Genomic DNA, 22,055 nt, shown 5'->3' with positions numbered 1-22,055 from the left:
TTCACAAAAGTATTATAAATGGAATCACACAGCATGTGACCTTTTGAAACAGACTCCTGTCACTCACCGAAATGTTTCTGAGATTCATCCAAGTTGTTGCCTGTGTTAATAGTTGGTGCATTTTTGTTGCTATAATATCCATTTTATGGATGGACTACAGTTTGTAAATCCATTCACTAGTTGAATGATGTTTGGGCTGTTTTCAGTTTTTAACGATCATGAACAGATGTGCTATAAACATCCATGTACATATTTTTTTTGTAAATATGAATTTTCATTTCTCTAGGGAAGAGGTTGGCAAACTTTATCTATAAAGGGCCAGATGGTAATTTTTCTGTCTTGTAAAGTCACGGGATCTCACTGTGTTGTCTGGGCTGGAGTGCAGTAGCTGTCATACGTGTGATCATAGTGCATTGCAGCCCCAAACTCATGTGATCTTCCTGCCTCAGCCTCCAGAGTAGCTGGGGCTATAGGTGCATGCCACCACGCCTGGCTCTCAGATGGTAAATATATGAAGATTTGTGGACTTTGTGGTCTCTGTTGCAATTACTCAACTCTGCTGTTATAGTATAAAAACAGGCAGAGATAATATGTAAATGGATGAATGTGGATGTGTACCACACGCTTTTTTTTTTTTTTTTTTTTTTTTCTGAGAGGGCGCCTGGCTCTGTCGTCCAGGCTGGAGTGCAGTGGCGTGATCTTGGCTCACTGCAAGCCCCACCACCCAGGTTCATGCCATTCTCCTGCCTCAGCCTCCTGAGTAGCGGGGACTACAGGCGCCCACCACCATGCCTGGCTAATTTTTTTTTTTGTATTTTTAGTAGAGACAGGGTTTCACCGTGTTAGCCAGGATGGTCTTGATCTCCTGACCTCGTGATCTGCCTGCCTTGGCCTCACAAAGTGCTGGAATTACAGGCGTGAGCCACCATGCCCGGGCGTACCGCACTCTTAAAATAAAAGATGGATTTGACTGATGGAGGTAGTTTGCCAACCACTATTCAAGGTAAATATCTAGGAGTGTGATTTCTGGGCCACGTAGTAAGTGTGTGTGTAATGTTATCAGTGCACGGCCAAATTACTTTCCAGAGTGGATGTATCATTTTGTATTCCCACTATTAATATATTAGAGATCTAGTTAAATTGTATTTTTGTATTCAGGTATTGTCTGTATTTTTTTTAGTCATTCTGATAAGTATTCTATGGTATCTCATTGATCTCACTGTGGTTTTGCTTCGTATTTCTCTAATGGGTAATGAGATTGAACATCTTTTCATGTGCATATTTGCCATTCACATGTCTTCTTTGGTGAAGCATATGTTCAAATCTTTTGCTTCTCTTTAAATTGTAAGGGAATTTATATCCTCAAATCTTTTATTCTGTTGAAAAGCAATTCTACTCTTCAGTATTGGTAACAAACAGTCTTGATGTTTCAGTGGCTACTAGCATAAGTCTTTTTCTGTCTCATGCTGCCTGTCTGTTGTGGGTCACCTGAGATCTGTTCATGATGCCTTAGTCCAGGCTTCTCACTGTGAAACCCAGCCTGGCACCCTGCCCCATCTGGAGTCTTGTTGATTGGCATGGTAAAGGTAAGCCACGCTCTAACTCTTCACATTTCTACCCATGAGAAATACATGTAACTTCATCTTATATTTAATTAGCCAAGCAGGCCATCTGGCATATCTTAACTTCAGAGGTGGGGACGTCCAATCTTTCCATGTCCCTAGGAGAAGAATGTAGCCATAATGACAACAGCAACATTGTTACTAACAATAAGGTATCTAGGCAGTTCTCATGTATGTCATATTCTCTTACCATTTCTTTTCAATTAAATTTCTAAAATATACCTGTAATCTCAGCACTTTGGGAGGCTGAGGTGGGCAGATCACTTGAGGCCAGGCGTTTGGGACCAGCCTGGCCAACATGGCAAAACCCCATCTCTGCTAGAACACAAAAATCAGCTGGGCTTGGTGGCACACACCTGTAATCCCAGCTACTCAGGAGGCTGAGGCAAGAGAATCGCTTGAACCTGGGAGGCAGAGGTTGCAGTGAACCAAGATCATCCCACTGCACTCCAGGCTGGGTGAGAGAGAAACACTGTCTCAAAAAAATTTTTTTTTCTAAAATGTAAAAGCACTACTAACAGAAGCTATCTTTTAAGGGGAGGCTCACTGACTTATGTATTTCATAAATCAATGTAAAAAATGTAGGGCCTGATGTTTATTTTTCCAAGTAAGAATATTTCCAAAAAAAGTTACAATCACACTTCCATTTCATTAAGAAGGATATTTTAACATCAAGTGTGAGAGCATAATCTCAGAGTAAAAAGAAAATTGAATGTACCTAGTTGTATGAAAAACTTGTATTATCCTTAACTTTTACATCTCATTAGTAACTCATACCATTGTAAGGATGACATATGAGATTTCTTAGTAGTGGATTTTGGATTAGGAATTACAGGGAAATGGTCCTGGGTATGTATCCAGGATTAGGAATGACTGTGCCATGATCAAATTAGGGCCTCACAGAGGTTTAGAAAGGCCATTAGAGAGAAAACTAATGCATATTTCTTTTACTTTAGGTTATTATTTATTTTAAAAAGTGTTACAAGGAACCACATGGGTTATTAATTGCATTGAAAACAAAATGTACTTTGGCTGCATTGTAACTGGTCGGTGTGAGTGATGAGGTAGTCTCTATCACTTGTCTTGATTTTTATCTAGCTTTACTTTTCAGAGCCCTGCAGAAAGTACAAGAGCAGTCAAACCTTTTCATAGTCATTTAATTGCTCATTCTGAACCACTATGAAGTGACTTTTTCCAGCCTCCAACAGTACTTAAAATGTAGCAACAAAAAATACTTTACCATAAAAATACATGTATAGTGGCTGGGCGCGGTGGCTCACGCCTGTAATCCCAGTACTTTGGGAGGCCGAGGTGGGTGGATCACAAGGTCAGGAGATCAAGACCATCCTGGCTAACACGGTGCAACCCTGTCTCTACTAAAAATATAAAAAGAAATTAGCCGGGCGTGGTGGTGGGCGCCTGTAGTTCCAGCTACTTGGGAGGCTGAGGCAGGAGAATGGCATGAACTCAGGAAGTGAAGCTTGTAGTGAGCCGAGATCACACCACTGCACTCCAGCCTGGGCAACAGAGTGAGACTCGGTCTCAAAAACAAACAAAAAAGCAAACAAACAAAAAAATCAAAAAACATGCGTAGAAAAACTTGATGAATGTATGCTAAAACGTTAAAGCTATCTCTAGAAGATGGGATGACATTTAACTTAATATCTGGAATGTTCAATAAGTATATATTATTTTATAATATGAAAGTTATTTAAAAATTAGAACAGTTCATAATTTAAATATCATGGGAAACTTTTTTGGAGATTCAAAGTGTCTCAAAGTTGGTTTTCTTCTAACATCTTAGTGAGAAATGAATTATTATTAGGTTCCTATAATATATCAGGAAACATGGGCTAGGAAAATTCTGTAATTTTGGTCTGGACAAATGAATGAGAGATCAGAAGAGTCTGGTGTTCGGATTCCTACCTCTGTGTTAATTGTATCTCTTTGAGGAGGGGTTGCAATGTTGCAGGTGTCATCCTAAACTCTTTACATGTAATAATTCATTTACTGTCCACAACATCTACTTGAAGTGGATACTAATATTTTCCCATTTTATGTAAGATACAACAGAAGAACAGAGAGGTTGAGTAACTTGTCCAAGGTAATACACCCCATGGGTGGCAGCACTGGTATTTGAATGCAGGAAATTTGGCCACTGCCCTAAGTATCAGCAGCTGCCTTTCACAAAGATTCTTACTTCTTAATTTGAACTCTGTAATGATGAAGGATGCACACAAATGACATGTATGCTAAATGCTGACAGAATGACAGATATGTTATAATATCACGGAGTCTACCTATAACAGTTTTTATAGCCATTTTATTGAGAGCCCTAGGCCTCCAGGTATTGTCTTCCAGAGGTTACTGTGCATTGGGACGGGAAGAGGAACAGGGCGGGGAATGGGAGAGGGATAGTGTCATTGGGTAAGATCATATACTTAATATTGTTATTTACTGTTTATTACACGAGGTTCAATTATTTGTTCACATTGCTGCCTCGCACCATGGTGTCATAATCTTCACAAGGGCAACCACAATGATTTATTTCTTTCTGCTTCATCATTACCTTAGAATATACTTGATACATAGTAGACAATGTGGTTAAGAATAAATGAAGGAATGAGTTACATTCATACCTTTCTATCCTGTTGCCCTCAAAACAAAGCATACTAAATGTAATGCCCCAGGTGTTACATTTAGTATGTAATGTAATAGGTGACTCATCTCAAGCTTATGCTATACCAATACTTATTTTACAACCTGCTCTTCAAAGTAAAATCATTTTTAAACAAATAGAACCCCTTCTTTCTCTTCTTCAGCCCCATCTTCAGAGGTACTGGAAGTGCAGGCAACTGTGGCTGGAGCCACTGTCTGATTCTTTAGTTCAGACAAAATTTCCAGCACCGCTGATGTTCTGAAGTGTAATTTTAAAATCTATACCTTCTCCCTGAACATTTAATCCAGAGGGAAAGTAATGTGAAGAAGAGATTGAATTGGCCATATTCGTTTCAGACATACTCAATTTTGCCCTAGGAGCTTCCAGCTCTTCTTGTTATTGAAGAATTTATGAGCCAGGTAATTGAGAATTGGTTGTTATATTAAAAGCAAAAAGGAAGATGTAAAGATCCATGTGGTGTGATCTCACTTACGTAAAAAATACATAAAATGCTGAAAGGAAATGTACAAATAGAACATCTCTGGGTGCAGTTAGAGGTGATTGTACATTTTAATAAATAATCATGGATTCATTATAAATTTGGGGAGAATTAAGCTTCTGATGTCATCTACTGCCACCTCCTTACTAATGTGCCAGGTGATGTTCAAGACAGAGTTTTTCATTACGGAAAGAAACAAAAGAACTTCCCATCACATCCTTTGCACAGGACTTTCAGGTGGAGCTTTGTTTGTGAAATATCTTTATACCAAAGCCCCTGTCCTGTTCCCTAGGAAGACCACTGCTATTGCCTGCAGACTAACCTTTCCATCATTCATTCATCAACACTTCATGTGTACCTGATGTATGTACAACATGTACAGAGCAAATGCTACTGTACTTATTCACTTGATTCAAAATGGAAGACATCTGGAGAGCATCACCTACCGTACATCGTTTGCCATTGCTGGGAAAGGATGCTTCAGAGTGTTCACGGTCCTAGTTCTGGAAGTACATTATTTATCCTGTGATTATGGCAAAAAGATACAATATCATCATTGACATTTCTTATCTCATAAACTAGCTGGAATATATTTTTAAAAATAGAGCAAGAGACTGTAAAATGGAAAAAGATATGTATGAAATGGCATTATATTTTATAGGCTTTGTGTGTTTTGAGGGCAACAGGATAGAAAGGTATGAATGTAGAATGTAAATCATTCCTTCATTTATACCTAACTATATTGTTTACTATGTACTAAGTATATTCTAAGATAATGAGGAAGCAGAAAGAAAGAAATCATAGTGGTTGCCCTCGTGAAGATTATGACAGAGCGGTGGGAGGCAGAAATGTAAATAAATAATTGAACCTCATGTAATAAATAGTAAATAATTATATTAAGTATATGGACTTACCCAATGACATCAAATTACCACAATGCAAAGAATTTCTGGTGCTCTCACCTTAAATTACTTGGTAAATATGGTATCAACTCAAAATAAGAGGCATATATGGTTTAGGGGAGCACTTTGTAAATTCAGAATTTGTGAAGTATACAATTCTAATTGTTACACTAAGATGGACATGACAAATAAATAATGGGAAGTGTGCTGTAGACTTTTTCCTAGGAATAGGAATGGATATTTCATTCTCCTGCATGTTGGGAAAGTTTTAAAACAATTGATTTTAGATTGCTTCAGAAAGAATCAAGCTCTAATCTAACTTTTGGGGCAATGGATGCCACATGTTAGGTCAAAAAAGTAGAATATTAATGTGATCACTCAGGCGATCAAAGGGACTATGCTGGCCTGTTGGAACTGGTGTGCCAGATCGATGTCCTGGGGAGAGGTGATGTTTAAATTTGTACCAGCTGGCTGGGCGCAGTGGTTCATTTCTGTAATCCCAGCACATTGGTATGCTGAGGCAGGCAGATCACCTGAGGTCAAGAGTTCAAGACCAGCCTGACCAACATGGTGAAGCCCGTCTCTACTAAAAATACAAAAATTAGCTGGCACACTCCCGTAATCCCAGCTGCTCCGGAGGCTGAGACAGGAGAATTGCTTGAACTCAGGAGGCAGAGGTTGCAGTGAGCTGAGAGTGTGCCACTGCACTCTAGCCTGGGCGACAGAGCGAGACTTCATCTCAAAAACAAAACAAAACAACACAAAACACGTGTACCACAGTGTACCATGGACACTGTGATCTTTGCCTATGTTCTAGATCTTTCTTTGTTTAAATTCCACATCCGTAGAGAAAGACATGCCAAAAATAATACAGCAGCTACTGTAGTGACTGAAATCCTGTTTTGCTTCCTGACATATGCTATTGACATATGCTTCCTGACAATGTTTATGCATTTCTGACATTTGTTGTATTTTTTCTTTTGGAATGTTTTTTGTAGGAAATTACAGCAGATACATAAGAGAAAAATGAGAAGTTTCCTATTCATTTTCATCACCCCTTTTCCTGGTTATTTTTAAGGGTGAAGATATAATATTTACTAGTTCCAGTGCAAATAAATTTCTCACTGCTCTGGAAGAATTCCGGTTGTACTCTACTACATGATGATTCTGTGTGTTGTGCTTGAAACTAATGTTGCAGTTGATAAGTGGCAGGAAGTCAAGGCTGAAGTTAAACTCAACAGTTGTCTACCAGCTGAACTCCCCAGCCTTGGCATGCTTTTTACAACTCATGCTGTTCTTTTCAAGGTGTTCTTTATTTGACGTTCTCATTTTCAACTTCATGGTCTTCTGCTCTTTGAACGTGGCAAACCATTGCTGTTTGTATGTGGAGGATGCCCAGGCTGAAGATTCCAGGGACGACAGATCATTGATGATGTGACCTAATCTGATTTGCCTCACCAATGAAATGCTTTTCCTTCTTTGGTTTTACGGAAGACAGTGTCTTCAAAAATTTTAAATGTATCTGGGAAACCTGGCATCTTCTTCACTTAGAGGCAAGCATTAATGATTTATTTCAAGACAACACTAGAAGAAAGAACTGCATTGTTTCCTTACGTTACAAGTGGGTTAGAACATAGAGGAGTTGCTGCGTGAGATTTTACAATGTTTTCCGAAAAGTTCCTCACAGGTGAGTCACCAACTTGTTTAGAATCCATTTAAGACACATTTTGCACCTTTCTAAAAAAAAAATTGAATTGAATCATAGCTCCCTACTGATGTGGGAGAGCCACAAATTGTTTTCTTATTTTTTTATTTTTATTTTTATTTATTTATTTATTTATTATACTTTAAGTTCCAGGGTACATATGTACAACTTGCAGGTTTGTTACATATGTATACATGTGCCATGTTGGTGTGCTGCACCCATCAACTTGTCAGTACCCATCAACTTGTCATTTACATCAGTTATAACTCCCAATGCCATCCGTCCCCGCCTTCCCCCTCCCCATAATAGGCCCCGGTATGTGATGTTCCCTTTCCCATGTCCAAGTGATCTCATTGTTCAATTCCCACCTATGAGTGAGAACATGCGGTGTTTGGTTTTCTGTTCTTGCGATAGTTTGCTGAGAATGATGGTTTCCAGCTGCACCCATGTCCCTACAAAGGACACAAACTCATCCTTTTTTATGGCTGCATAGTATCCCATGGTGTATATGTGCCACATTTTCTTAATCCAGTCTGTCACTGATGGACATTTGGGTTGATTCCAAGTCTTTGCTATTGTGAATAGTGCCACAATAAACATACATGTGCATGTCTTTATAGCAGCATGATTTATAATCCTTTGGGTATATACCCAGTAATGGGATGGCTGGGTCATATGGTACATCTAGTTCTAGATCCTTGAGGAATCGCCATACTGTTTTCCACAATGGTTGAACTAGTTTACAATCCCACCAACAGTGTAAAAGTGTTCCTGTTTCTCCACATCCTCTCCAGCACCTGTTGTTTCCTGACTTTTTAATGATTGCCATTCTAACTGGTGTGAGGTGGTATCTCATTGTGGTTTTGATTTGCATTTCTCTGATGGCCAGTGATGATGAGCATTTTTTCATGTATCTGTTGGCTGTATGCATGTCTTCTTTTGAGAAATGTCTGTTCATATCCTTTGCCCACTTTTTGATTGGGTTGTTTGTTTTTTTCTTGTAAATTTGTTTGAGTTCTTTGTAGGTTCTGGATATTAGCCCTTTGTCAGACGAGTAGATTGCAAAAATTTTCTCCCATTTTGTAGGTTGCCTGTTTACTCTGATGGTAGTTTATTTTACTGTGCAGAAGCTCTTTAGTTTAATGAGATCCCATTTGTCAATTTTGGCTTTTGTTGCCGTTGCTTTTGGTGTTTTAGACATGAAGTCCTTACCCGTGCCTGTGTCCTGAATGGTATTACCTAGGTTTTCTTCTAGGGTTTTTATGGTATTAGGTCTAACATTTAAATCTCTAATCCATCTTGAATTAATTTTCGTATACGGAGTAAGGAAAGGATCCAGTTTCAGCTTTCTGCTTATGGGCAGCCAATTTTCCTAGCACCATTTATGAAATAGGGAATCCTTTCCCCATTTCTTGTTTTTGTCAGGTTTGGCAAAGATCAGATGGCTGTAGATGTGTGGTATTATTTCTGAGGGCTCTGTTCTGTTCCATTGGTCTATATCTCTGTTTTGGTACCAGTACCATGCTGTTTTGGTTACTGTAGCCTTGTAGTATAGTTTGAAGTCAGGTCGCGTGATGCCTCCAGCTTTGTTCTTTTGACTTAGGATTGTCTTGGCAGTGCAGGCTCTTTTTTGGTTCCGTATGAACTTTAAAGCAGTTTTTCCAATTCTGTGAAGAAACTCATTGGTAGCTTGATGGAGATGGCATTGAATCTATAAATTACCTTGGGCAGTTTGGGCATTTTCACAATATTGATTCTTCCTATCCATGAGCATGGTATGTTCTTCCATTTGTTTGTGTCCTCTTTTATTTCACTGAGCAGTAGTTTGTAGTTCTCCTTGAAGAGGTCCTTTACATCCCTTGTAAGTTGGATTCCTAGGTATTTTATTCTCTTTGAAGCAATTGTGAATGGAAGTTCATTCATGATTTGGCTCTCTGTTTGTCTGTTACTGGTGTATAAGAATGTTTGTAATTTTTTGCACATTAATTTTGTATCCTGAGACTTTGCTGAAGTTGCTTATCAGCTTAAGGAGATTTTGGGCTGAGATGATGGGCTTTTCTAAATATACAATCATGTCATCTGCAAACAGGGACAGTTTGACTTCTTCTTTTCCTAACTGAATACCCTTGATTTCTTTCTCTTGCCTGATTGCCCTAGCCAGAACTTCCAACACTATGTTGAATAGGAGTGGTGAGAGAGGGCATCCCTGTCTTGTGCCAGTTTTCAAAGGGAATTTTTCCAGTTTTTGCCCATTCAGTATGATATTGGCTGTGGGTTTGTCATAAATAGCTCTTATTATTTTGAGATATGTTCCATCAATACTGAATTTTTTGAGAGTTTTTAGCATGAAGGGCTGTTGAATTTTGTCAAAGGCCTTTTCTGCATCTATTGAGATAATCATGTGGTTTTTTTTCTTTGGTTCTGTTTATATGCTGGATTATGTTTATTGATTTGTGCATGTTGAACAAGCCTTGCATCCCAGGGATGAAGCCCACTTGATCATGGTGGATAAGCTTTTTGATGTGCTGCTGGATTTGGTTTGCCAGTATTTTATTGAGGATTTTTGCATCGATGTTTATCAGGGATATTGGTCTAAAATTCTCTTTTTTTGTTTGTCTCTGCCAGGTTTTTTGTATCAGGATGATGTTGGCCTCGTAAAATGAGTTAGGGAGGATTCCCTCTTTTTCTATTGATTGGAATAGTTTCAGAAGGAATGGTACCAGCTCCTCCTTGTACCTCTGGTAGAATTCGACTGTGAATCCATCTGGTCCTGGACTTTTTTTGGTTGGTAGGCTATTAATCATTGCCTCAATTTCACAGCCTGCTATTGGTCTATTCAGGGATTCAGCTTCTTCCTGGTTTAGTCTTGAGAGAGTGTAGGTGTCCATGAAATTATCCGTTTCTTTTAGGTTTTCTAGTTTATTTGCGTAGAGGTGTTTATAGTATTCTCTGATGGTAGTTTGTATTTCTGTGGGGTCGGTGGTGATATCCTCTTTATCATTTTTTATTACATCTATTTGATTCTTCTCTCTTTTCTTCTTTATTAGTCTTGCTAGCAGTCTATCAATTTTGTTGATGTTTTCAAAAACCGGCTCCTGGATTCATTGATAATTTTGAAGGGTTTTTTGTGTCTCTATCTCCTTCAGTTCTGCTCTGATCTTAGTTATTTCTTGCCTTCTGCTAGCTTTTGAATGTGTTTGCTCTTGCTTCTCTAGTTCTTTTGTGATGTTAGGGTGTCAATTTTAGATCTTTCCTGCTTTCTCTTGTGGGCATTTAGTGCTATAAATTTCCCTCTACACACTGCTTGAAATGTGTCCCAGAGATTCTGGTATGTTGTATCTTTGTTCTCATTGGTTTCAAAGAACATCTTTATTTCTGCCTTCATTTCATTATGTACCCAGTAGTCATTCAGGAGCAGGTTATTCAGTTTCCATGTAGTTGAGCGGTTTTGATTGAGTTTCTTAGTCCTGAGTTCTAGTTTGATTGCACTGTGGTCTGACAGACAGTTTGTTACAATTTCTGTTCTTTCACATTTGCTGAGGAGTGCTTTACTTCCAATTTTGTGGTCAATTTTGGAGTAAGTGTGATGTGGTGCTGAGAAGAATGTATATTCTGTTGACTTAGGGTAGAGAGTTCTGTAGGTATCTATTAGGTCTGCTTGGTGCAGAGTTGAGTTCAACTCCTGGATATCCTTGTCAACTTTCTGTCTCTTTGATCTGTCTAATGTTGACAGTAGGGTGTTAAAGTTTCCCATTATTATTGTATGGGATTCTAAGTTTCATTTTAAGTCTCTAAGGACTTGCTTTATGAATCTGGGTGCTCCTGTATTGGGTGCATATGTATTTAGGATAGTTAGCTCTTCCTGTTGAATTGATCCCTTTACCATTATGTAATGGCCTTATTTGTCTCTTGATCTTTGATGGTTTAAAGTCTGTTTTATCAGAGACTAGGATTGCAACCCCTGCTTTTTTTTTGTTTTCCATTTGCTTGGTAGCTCTTTCTCCATCCCTTTATTTTGAGAGTATGTGTGTCTCTGCATGTGAGATGCATCTCCTTAATACAGCAAACTGATGGGTCTTGACTCTATCCAATTTGCCAGTCTGTGTCTTTTAATTGGACTGTTTACATTTAAGATTAATATTGTTATGTGTGAACTTGATCCTGTCATTATGATATTAGTTGGTTATTTTGCTCACTAGTTGATGCAGTTTCTTCCTAGCATCGATGGACTTTACATTTTGACATGTTTTTTGCAATGGCTGGTACCTGTTGTCCCTTTCCATGTTTAGTGTTTCCTTCAGGATCTCTTGTAGGGCAGGCCTGGTGGTGACAAAATCTCGAAGCATTTGCTTGTCTGTAAAGTATTTTATTTCTCCTTCACTTATGAAACTTAGTTTGGCTGGATATGAAATTCTTGGTTGAAAATTCTTTTCTTTAAGAATGTTGAATATTGGCTCCCACTCTCTTATGGCTTGGAGAGTTTCTGCCAAGAGATCTGCTGTTAGTCTGATGGGCTTCCCTTTGTGGGTAACCCGACCTTTGTCTCTGGCTGTCCTTCACATTTTTTCCTTCATTTCAACTTTGGTGAATCTGACAATTATGTGTCTTGGAGTTGCTCTTCTCGAGTATTATCTTTGTGGCATTCTCTGTATTTCCTGAATTTGAATGTTGGCCTACCTTACTACGTTGGGGAAGTTCTCCTGGATGATATCCTGCAGAGTGTTTTCCAATTTGGTTCCATTTTCCCCGTCACTTTCAGGCACACCAATCAGACGTAGATTTGGTCTTTTCACATATTCCTATATTTCTTGGTGGCTTTGTTCATTTCTTTTTACTCTTTTTTCTCTACACTTCTCACTTCATGTCATTCATTTGATCTTCAATCACTGATACTCTTTTTTCCAGTTGATGCAGTCAGTTACTGAAGCTTGTGCATTTGTCACGTAGTTCTCGTGTTATGGTTTTCATCTCTCAGTTCTTTTAAGGACTTCTCTACATTAGTCTAGTTGGCCATTCGTCGAATCATTTTTCAAGGTTTTTAGTTTCTTTGCGCTGGTTACATAGTTCCTCCTTTAGCTCTGAGAAGTTTGATGGACTGAAGCCTTCTTTTCTCAACTCGTCAAAGTGATTCTCTGTCCAGCTTTGTTCTGTTGCTGGCAATGAGCTGCATTCCTTCGGAGGAGGAGAAGCGCTCTGATTTTTTGAATTTCCAGCTTTTCGGCACTGCTTTTTCCCTATCTTTGTGGTTTTATCTGCCTTTGGTCTTTGATGATGGTGATGTACTGATGGGGTTTTGGTGTGGGTGTCCTTTCTGTTTGTTAGTTTTCCTCCTAACCGTCAGTACCCTCAGCTGCAGGTCTATTGGAGTTTGCTTGAGGTCCACTCCAGACCCTGATTGCCTGGGTATCAGTAGTGGAGTCTGCAGAAAATAGAATATTGCCAAACAGCGAGTGTTGCTGTCTGATTCTTGCTCTGGAAGCTTCATCTCAGCGGTGTACCCAGCTGTGTGAGGTGTGAGGTGTCGGTCTGCACCTAGTGGGGGATGTCTCCCAGTTAGGCTACTCAGGGGTCAGGGACCCACTTGAGCAGGCAGTCTGTCCGTTCTTAGATCTCAACCTCCGTGCTGGGAGATCCACTGCTCTCTTCAAAGCTGTCAGACAGGGATATTTACCTCTGCCGAGGTTTCTGCTGCTTTTTGTGTAGCTGTGCCTTGTCCCCAGAGGTGGAGTCTACAGAGTCAGTCAGGCCTCCTTGAGCTGTGGTGGGCTCCACCGAATTCGAGCTTCCCAGCAGCTTTGTTTACCTACTTAAGCCTCAGCAATGGCGGGCGCCCCTCTCCCAGCCTCCCTGCTGCCTTGCAGTTAGATCTCAGACTGCTGTGCTAGCAATGAGGGAGGCTCTGTGGGTGTGGAACCCTCTGGGCCAGGTGTAGGATATCATCTCTTGGTGTGCCGTTTGCTAAGACCCTTGTTAAAGCACAGTATTAGGATGGAGTTACCCGATTTTCCAGGTGTTGTGTGTTTCAATTTCCTTTCACTAGGTAAAGGAATTCCCTTCCCCCTTGTGCTTCCCAGGTGAGGCAATACCTCACCCTGCTTCAGCTCTCGCTGGTGGGGCTGCATCAACGGACCAGCACCGACCTAGTGAGATGAACCCGGTACCTCATTTGAAAATGCAGAAATCACCCATCTTCTGTGTCACTGACGCTGGCAGCTGGAGGCTTGAGCTGTTCCTATTTGGCCATCTTGGTCGTGTCCCCCACTTTTTTTTGTTTTTTGAGATAGGGTCTTCCTATTTTGCCCAGGGTGGTCTCAAACTCCTGGGCTCAAGCCATTCTCTTGCCTCACCTCTCGAGTAGCTGGGACTACAGGCGTGAGCTACCAGGCCTCTCTATTTTATTATTATTATTTTTTTGTAGAGATGGGGTTTTACTATGTTGCCTAGGCTGGTCTGAAACTCCTGGGCTCAAGCAGTCCTCCCACTTCAGTCTCCTGAGTAGCTGGAATACATGCATGCACCACGATTCCTGGTTTTATTTATTTCTTAGTAAAGAGGATTGCTAAAATTGAGTTACTTGTCCAAGGTTACATAGCTTGAGTGGTAGAGCTAAGATCCTGATCATCTATCTTTATGTTCATTTAACTCATGCCTACTTTCTAAACACTAGCAAATACCAACATTTCAAATGCTGCAAATCATGGAACTGTTTCTGTGGCAGATGTATACTATCTCCCAACTTTGAACGCTAGAGATAAATATCTCGTTTTGCTTTTTGGAAGGAATGGGGCAGAAAATTTATTAAATGAACAACAAATACCAGTCTCTTGGTTGTTAAACTTAGTATCTACAGCTGATAAGCCACTTGCATATATGAGTTACTCCTTTACATTCACTGAAGAGGGGTAACAAGTAATGCATTGATGCCAGTCATTTCTAGGTGTTCTGACTGGGGCATGGATTCTGGGTGTGTATGTTTTCCTTGCTGGTTCCTGTGGCTGAGTTACTTATAAATCAGATGATTTTGTATGGGAAACTGCTTGCATCAGATACCAAAGTGGACTGGTCTTACCCACTCAAGCACTGAATGCTGAGATTGAATGGCAGCTTGTCTTTTTCCAGTATTTTCATTATTCTGTGCCATATCTATAATCTCATGTCCAAGTGATTCCTGATGGGATATAAGAAAAGAAAATCAAGGTACGTTAATTATCTGTAAAATATTAGTTAGAGAAACTTTCTATAGTAAAAAGTGAAATCTGTAATGGCAATTTTAGCAAAAGATGAACAGAAAAACTAGGTTATAAGTGGGAATAATGAGCAAGGCTAGTAAAGATAACTCTGGAAATTTGCAGAAAATCTGTAAGTGTAATTTTAGTGACTGTATTATTTTGGGAATGGGTGCTTGGTGTCACAAAAATCAACACTGAGACAAAGGATCTCTCAACAAGGCTAGTTTACTTTCTGCAGAAAGGGTGCTGCTCACTAGCAGTCTTGCCATGAGAGCACACATGAACAAAGAAGATAGGGTCATTTATAACCTGACACATCCACCCTGCTGCAGTGTCTGGTTTCTGTTGGCTGGAACAGGACCTCACATTCTGTACTTGACTCGATTGGCTAGCAACTTAGAACTTCCCAAAACAGGCAAAGGCAGAGGAGAGAACAAAGGAAGAGAAGAAGTAACTTGTGGAATGCTGAGAGAGGCAAAAACACTTCCAAATAAGGAAAAGAAATAGGCTGTGACCTAACCCTTGCTTGGACTGGTTCAGGCATGCCAGGGCAAATATCTAGGTTAAAATGTGGGGACTAAGAACACAGAGTATATTGATTTCTTTATTACAGCTGGCAGATATTTAAGAATATTAGCACAGGTCTTTGAGTAAATTATGCTTCTAAGAGAGATTAATATCTATTCTCAATTAGACTGGGAGGAAAGTCCCTTTGAAGAGGAACCTCTACTTATTTCTTTTTCTACATATTAGCAAATAGTAAAACAGATCTGAGATTTCCCTTGCTTTTCTTCCTCTGTCCTCCCTTTTAGATTCCTGCCATGGTCAAACGAAGGGAAAAGAAGTGATTCATGTCAGAAAAATTGCATATATTGGAAAATAATTAACATTTTAGGGGATGAGAATTTGCAAATCTTTCTTGTTAAAAAAATTAGATAATGAAGGATAACAGGATTAGGATTCTGAGGTAGCCTCTAAGTGAAAACAACTTTTGGTTCTTTTCGGTTGCTTACTTTTTCTCTCTATAGGTTCTTTTATCAGAATCACTAAAGAACTATGAATATGAGGAAAAAAATCCAAGAATGTTCCCTATTCTCCTCTGTCTTCCTGAAGCTTATTTATTTATATTGTAAATTGATAAATGATACTTATATATATTTTGGGGATATAAAATGATGTTATCATTTATGAATACAATGTGGAATAATTATATCAGCTAATTAACATTTCTATTACTTCAAATATTTATCATTTCTAAAATTTGTTTTGTTTTCATTTTATGGAGTTATTTGTGTTCTTTGTATATTTTGGAGACTATCCCCTTATTAGATGTATGACTGACAGATATTTTCTCCCAATTTTTAGGTTGTCTTTTCAATCTGTTAATTGTTTCTTTTGTTGTGCAGAAGTCTTTTATTTTGTGGTAATCTCATCTTTGCTTTCATTGCCTACACTTTTGGGATCAAATCTCAAAAAGTCATTGCTCAGAACAATGCCATATAGTTTCCCTCTAATATTTTCTTCTAGTAGCTTTACAGTTTCAGGTCTTATGTTTAAGTCTTTAATCCATTTTGAGTTGATTTTCATATATGGCATGAGATAAGGATCCAGTTTTATTTTTCTACGTCTGAATATTCAGTTTCCCCAACACCATTTATTGAAGAGCCTGTTCTTTTCTCATTGTGTATTCTTGGCATTTTTGTTGAAAATCAACCATACATATAAATGTTCATTTCTGGGCACATATTCTGTTCCATTGTTCAGTATGTCTACTTTTATACTAGTACCATGCTGCTTTAATTACTACTGCTTTGTAATATAGCTTGAAATCAGCTTGTGTGATGTCTACAGCTTTGTTGTTTTTCCTCATGGTTGCCTTTGCTATTTGTTTTTTTTGTGTGTGTGGTTCCATATGAATTTTAGATTTTTAAAATTTCTGTGAAAAATGACATTGGAATTCTGATAGAGGCTGCATTAAATCTGTAGATTGCTTCAGGGACATTTTAGCAATATTAATTATTTGGTTCCACAAACATGGGATATTACATCATTAATCTGTGTCTTCTTTAACTTCTTTTATCAGTTTTTTGTAGTTTTTATGGTACATTTCTTTTACCTACTAGGTTAAATTTATTCCTAAGAATTTTATTTTATTTTATTTTGTGGCTATTATCAGTGGAATTGCTTTCTTGATTTCTTTTTCAGAAAGCTCATTGTTAGAGTATTAGAAATTCTACTGATTTTTGTATGTTGATGTTGTATCCTGCAACTTTACTGTGTTTTTTATTAGTCCTAACAGTTTTGTGGTGGAATTTTTAGGGTTTTCTATATATAAGATCATGTCATTTGCAAATAGTGGCAATTTCATTTCTTTCTTTCCTATTTGGATGACTTTTATTTCTTTCTCTTGTCTACTGCTCTAGCAAGAATGTCCAATACTGTGTTGACTAGAAATGGCAAAAGTAGGCATCCTTGTGTTATTCCAGATCTTTGAGGAAAGGTTTTCAGCTTTTCACTATTGAATGTAATGTTAACTTTTGGCTTATCATTTATGCCCTTTATTGCGTTGAGGTACATTCCATCCATATCTAATTTTTGGAGTTTTTTTAATGACGAAAGGATGTTGAATTTTGTCAAATGCTTTTGTTTGAATCATATTAGATGATCATATGGTTTTTGTCCTGCATTCTGTTAATGTGATGTGGCACATTTATTGATTTGTGTTTGTTGAACCATTCTTACATCTCAGGGATAAAAATCCACTTAATCGTAAGTGGGATTTATGATCAAATAAGTAATCCATTAATGTGTTGGATTAATTCATTTAATGTGTTGTCGAATATGGATTGCTGGTATTTTGATGAGGATTTTTGCATCTATATTAATCAATAATATAGCCTGTAATTTTTTTTTTTTTCTTGTGTGTGTGTGTGTGATGTTCTTGTCTGGCACTAGGATCAGATAATGCTGGCCTTGTAAAAAGAGTTTGGAAGCAGTAGCTCCTCTTTGCCTTTTGGAAGAGTTTGTGAAGGGTTGGTATTAGTTCTTCTTTAAATGTTTGGTAGAATTCAGCAGTAAAGCAATCAGATCCTGGGCTTCTCTTTGATGGGAGTTTTTTTGTTTTGTTTTTTGTTTTTTTTTACTGATTACATTTCCTTACTTGCTATTGACCTTTTTAAATTTTCTATTTTTGATGGTTCAGTCTTAGTAGGTTTATATGTCTAGTAATTCATTAATTTCTTCTAATTTGTCCAATTTTTTTTTATAAACTATGAGCTGTTAAACTAACATTAACAGTTAATATGAACATAGAGTTGTTCATAATAGTCTCTTATGATTCTTTGTATTTCTGTGGCATCAGTTCTAATGTCTCCACTTTCTGATTTTATTAATTTGAGTCCTCTATTTTTTTTAGTCTGCCAAAGGTTTGCCAACTTTGTTTATCCTTTCAAAACAGCAAACTCTTAGTTCTGTTGATATTTTATATTGTTTTTCTAGCCTCACATTTATTTATGGTCTATTGTTTATTTCTGTTCTTCTGTGAACATTGGCTTACTTTGTTTTTCTCTATTTACTTGGTTCCTTGGGGTGTAACATTAAGTTGTTTATTTGAGATCTTTCTTCTTCTTCTCTTTTTTTTTTTTGAGATGGAGCCTCCTTCTGTCGCTCAGGCTGGAGTGCAGTGGCACAATCTTGGCTCACTGCAAGCTCCACCTCCCGGGTTCATACCATTCTCCTGCCTCAGTCTCCCAAGTAGCTGGGACTACAGGTGCGCGCCACCGTGCCCGCTAATTTTTTTTGGATTTTTAGTAGAGATGGGATTTCACCATGTTAGCCAGGATGGTCTTGATCTCCTGACCTCGTGATCCACCCGCCTCGGCCTCTCAAAGTGCTGGGATTACAGGCGTGAGACACTGTGCTTGGATGAGACCTTTCTTCTTTTCTGATGTAATCATTTATTGCTATAAAATTTCCTTTTAGAATTGTTTTTGCTGCATCTCGTAAGTTTTGGTATATTGTTTCCATTTCTGTTTGTCTCATGGTATTTTTAGATATTGTTTTCTTTTTAATTTATTTATTGACATAAGTTGTTCAGGAGCATAGTGTTTAATTTCTATGTGTTTGTGAATTTTCTAAAAGTCCTCCTGTTATTGATGTCTGGTTTCATACTATTGTGATTGGAAAAGCTACTTGGTATGATTTCGGGCTTCTTAAATGTGCTGACTTGCGTTGTGGTTGAATGTGTGATTTATCCAGGAGAATGTTTTGTGTGTGTTTGGGTGGAATGTTCTTTACATATGTTAGGTTCATTTGGTCTAAAGGTGTTCTTCAAGTCCAGTGTTTCTTTATTAATTTTATGTCTCGATAATCTGTCCCTTATTGAAAGTGGGGTAATGAAGTTTCCTACTCTTATTGTATTGAGATCTATTGCTTCTGTTCGATTCTTTAATATTTGTTTTATATATTTAGGTGCTCTGATGCTGGGATATATTGTTATATCTCTTTTATCATGATATAATGTCCTTCTTTGTCTCTTTTTATAGTTTTTGATTAAAGTATATTTTGTCTTATGTAAGTATAGCTATCCATGCTCTCTTTTGATTTTCATTTGTATGAAATACATTTTTCCATCCCTTCACTTTCAGTTTATGTGTATCCTTAAAGGTGAGGTCAATCTCATTTAGACAGCATGTAGTTGAGTCTCTTTAAAATGTCCATTCAGTCACTCTCTTTGGAGAATTAAATTCATTTACATTTGGTAATGATAGATAGGTAAGTACCTACTACTGTTATTTTATTACTCTCTGGTTATTTTATAGATACTTTCTTTCTTCCTATCTTGCTATCTTTCTTTGTGGTTGGATGATTTCTGTAGCAGGTTGCTTTGAATCCTTTATATTTTTATTTTATGCATCTATGATAGATTTTGCTTTGTGATTTCCATGAGGCTTATCTTGGACATCTTATCACACATACACACATACACACACACACACGTACACACACAGAACTATTTGACAGATGGTACCCTGTCTTATTCATCACAGTATTCTCATCTCCTAAAACACAGGAATGACTCAATACATATTTACTGAATTAAAGAATTAAAAGAATGTTCTAAGTACTAAGTCATCCAATCACCAAAGGCTGTGACAATTGGGAAAATGTTCGTGAGATGCCTAGGACTTTGAGTCATAGAGAAAGGGAAGATAATTCTAGGGAGGTATATGGAAGCATAAAAATGGAAGGCATATTGAAAAACAGTCTATATAAAGAAAATGATTAAGAATTATCCTGTTGGCCGGGTGCAGTGGCTCACGCCTGTGATCCCAGCACTTTGGGACGCCGAGGTTGGCAGATTGCCTGAGGTCAGGAGTTCAAGACTAGCCTGGCCAACATGGTGAAACCCCATCTCTACTAAAAATACAAAAAATTAGCTGGGCATGGTGGAGTATGCCTGTAATCCCAGCAACTTGAGAGGCTGAGGCAGGAGAATTGCTTGAACTGGGACCTGGGAGGCAGAGGTTGCAGTGAGCTGAGATTGCGCCACTGCACTCCAGCCTGGGTTACAGAGCAAGACTCTGTCTAAAAAACAAACAAACAAACAAAAGAATTATCCTGTCAAAGTAAGTAGAACCACAGTGCAACTGCTCTGTTAAAGAGTTAGGCTGTTCCTCAAAAAGTTAAACATATATTTACCATATTCCACTCCTAGGTATATACCCTAGAGAACTGAAAAACATATGTCCACAAAAACTTGTACACAAATGTTCATAGCGGCACTATTCACAACAACCAAAAGGTGAAAATGACCCAAATGCCCATTAACTGATGAATGAATAACAAAACGTGGTATATTCTTATAATGGGATATTATTCAGCCATAAAAGTAATAAAGTACTGATGTATGATACAATATGGATGAACCCTGAAATTATTATGCTAAGTGAAAAGAGACATACATAAAAGGCCACATATTATATGTCTGCATTCATATGAAATATCCAGAATGAGCAAATACAGAGACAGAAAGAAGATGAGTGGTTGCCAGGGAATGGAAAAGGATGCCGGAAGAGAGGGGAATGAGAAGTGGCTGCTCCTGGGTTTGTGGGGAGAAGTGATGTAATAAAAATTAGATAGTGGTGGTTGCACAGCTTCGTGAATATAAACCCCTTGATTGTACACTACAAAAAATTTTTAAAATAAACTTTAAAAATTTTACCTATATAAAAATGAAAAAAATAAAAGTAAATAAAGGCGGGAAGCAGAAGGCACTGTATAACATCAGACACTCTTGAGTGCCTGAACATTAACGATTTCTGGGCAGGAAAAAGGCAACAAGGCAGTGCTTAAGCCAATAAGCTTTTCAAAGAATTGGAGAAACACCTTGGGGGAAGGATAGCCAGTGAGAGGACAACTGTTAAGGCACCAGTCAGTGAGGGCCTGGATTTGACTTTTGACAATGGAATTGAAAGGAAAGAGAGATTCAAAAGACAGGACACAAGAAAAACAGACAGGATTTTATGACTGAGGGACTGTGGAAAGAAAAGTAGATGGTGCTAACAGAGCTGATTTAGAAGCCAGCTTCATGGAAGGAGGAAAAAAGGAGAAGCTAGCACGAAGCTTTGAAAGCCAAGGCAATGAAAATATCATGAAGACCAAAGTAGAAGTGGTTTTCAAGAAACTGTAGTGAAACACTTTAAAAGCTGCAGGTAGGTGATAGCAGCAAAATGGCAGAATAGAAGGTCCGAGGCTTCACTACGCCCAACAGAAAGCTCAACTAACAACAAAAAAACACCTTGGTAAAAGTCCCAAACTTTGGGTATAAGCTGAAGTTGCCTGCATTGTCCCCAGAACTGAATAAAAACGACATTAAAAGGATAAGAGAAATAGAAACGACATTAAAAGGATAAGACATTAACCACGTCACCCTTTCCACTCCCGCAAATTGGCACGGTGCCACACAGAGGGTATTCCCCAGGACCCATGATTTCTACAGTGAGAAATAGAGCCAAAGGAGGACATCCAACTTCCCTAGGCTTCCGAGATGCTTCCCAGAAAGCCCTTTCCAGTTTTACTTTATGGAAATACAGCGGGAAACAGCACGGCTAGACCACTTGGGGTTAGGTAGAAACAAAGCAAAGAGGTGGTAACAAAGCAGTGTCGGTGGTAACTCAGTGTATCTGTCAGCGGTGGCGCCCAATCAGAGGTACCAGCTAACAGATGTGATGTAATGCTCTACCTAGCTTGAGTCTCTAGATGGTCAGCCTCCATGACCTGCCTTAGACCCTACCCAGGGATTCCACTCAAGGAGGAAGATGATCACTGCAGCAAATTTCAGCAAAGGGTAGGGACTAGTTCTGCCACACCCAGAAGTTCAAACTGCATTTAAAGCATCTTCAAAGCCCATCCCCAAACCCCACCCACAGAGGGGGACA

The 22,055-nt window shown here is 38.4% G+C and overlaps 1 long non-coding RNA gene across 4 annotated transcripts in view; it reads left to right on the top strand.

Moving 5' to 3' along the window:
• The window catches only part of LOC135966776 (uncharacterized), a 407,986-nt gene that overhangs the window by 88,272 nt on the left and 297,659 nt on the right, over positions 1 to 22,055 (top strand). Inside the window, exon 3 of one of the 4 annotated variants that reach the window (XR_012422034.1) lies at positions 6,761 to 7,369. The exons of the other annotated variants lie outside the window; for them this stretch is intronic. This is a non-coding gene — a long non-coding RNA (uncharacterized lncRNA). Of the gene's footprint in view, positions 1 to 6,760; positions 7,370 to 22,055 lie in introns of those variants that run through there. 4 annotated transcript variants of the gene reach the window in all.

This window comes from Macaca fascicularis, chromosome 13 (genome assembly GCF_037993035.2).
Source record: "Macaca fascicularis isolate 582-1 chromosome 13, T2T-MFA8v1.1".
NCBI lineage: Eukaryota > Metazoa > Chordata > Mammalia > Primates > Cercopithecidae > Macaca > Macaca fascicularis.
The sequence above is the reverse complement of the archived record's forward strand: the minus strand, read 5'-3'. Positions and strand labels throughout refer to the sequence as shown.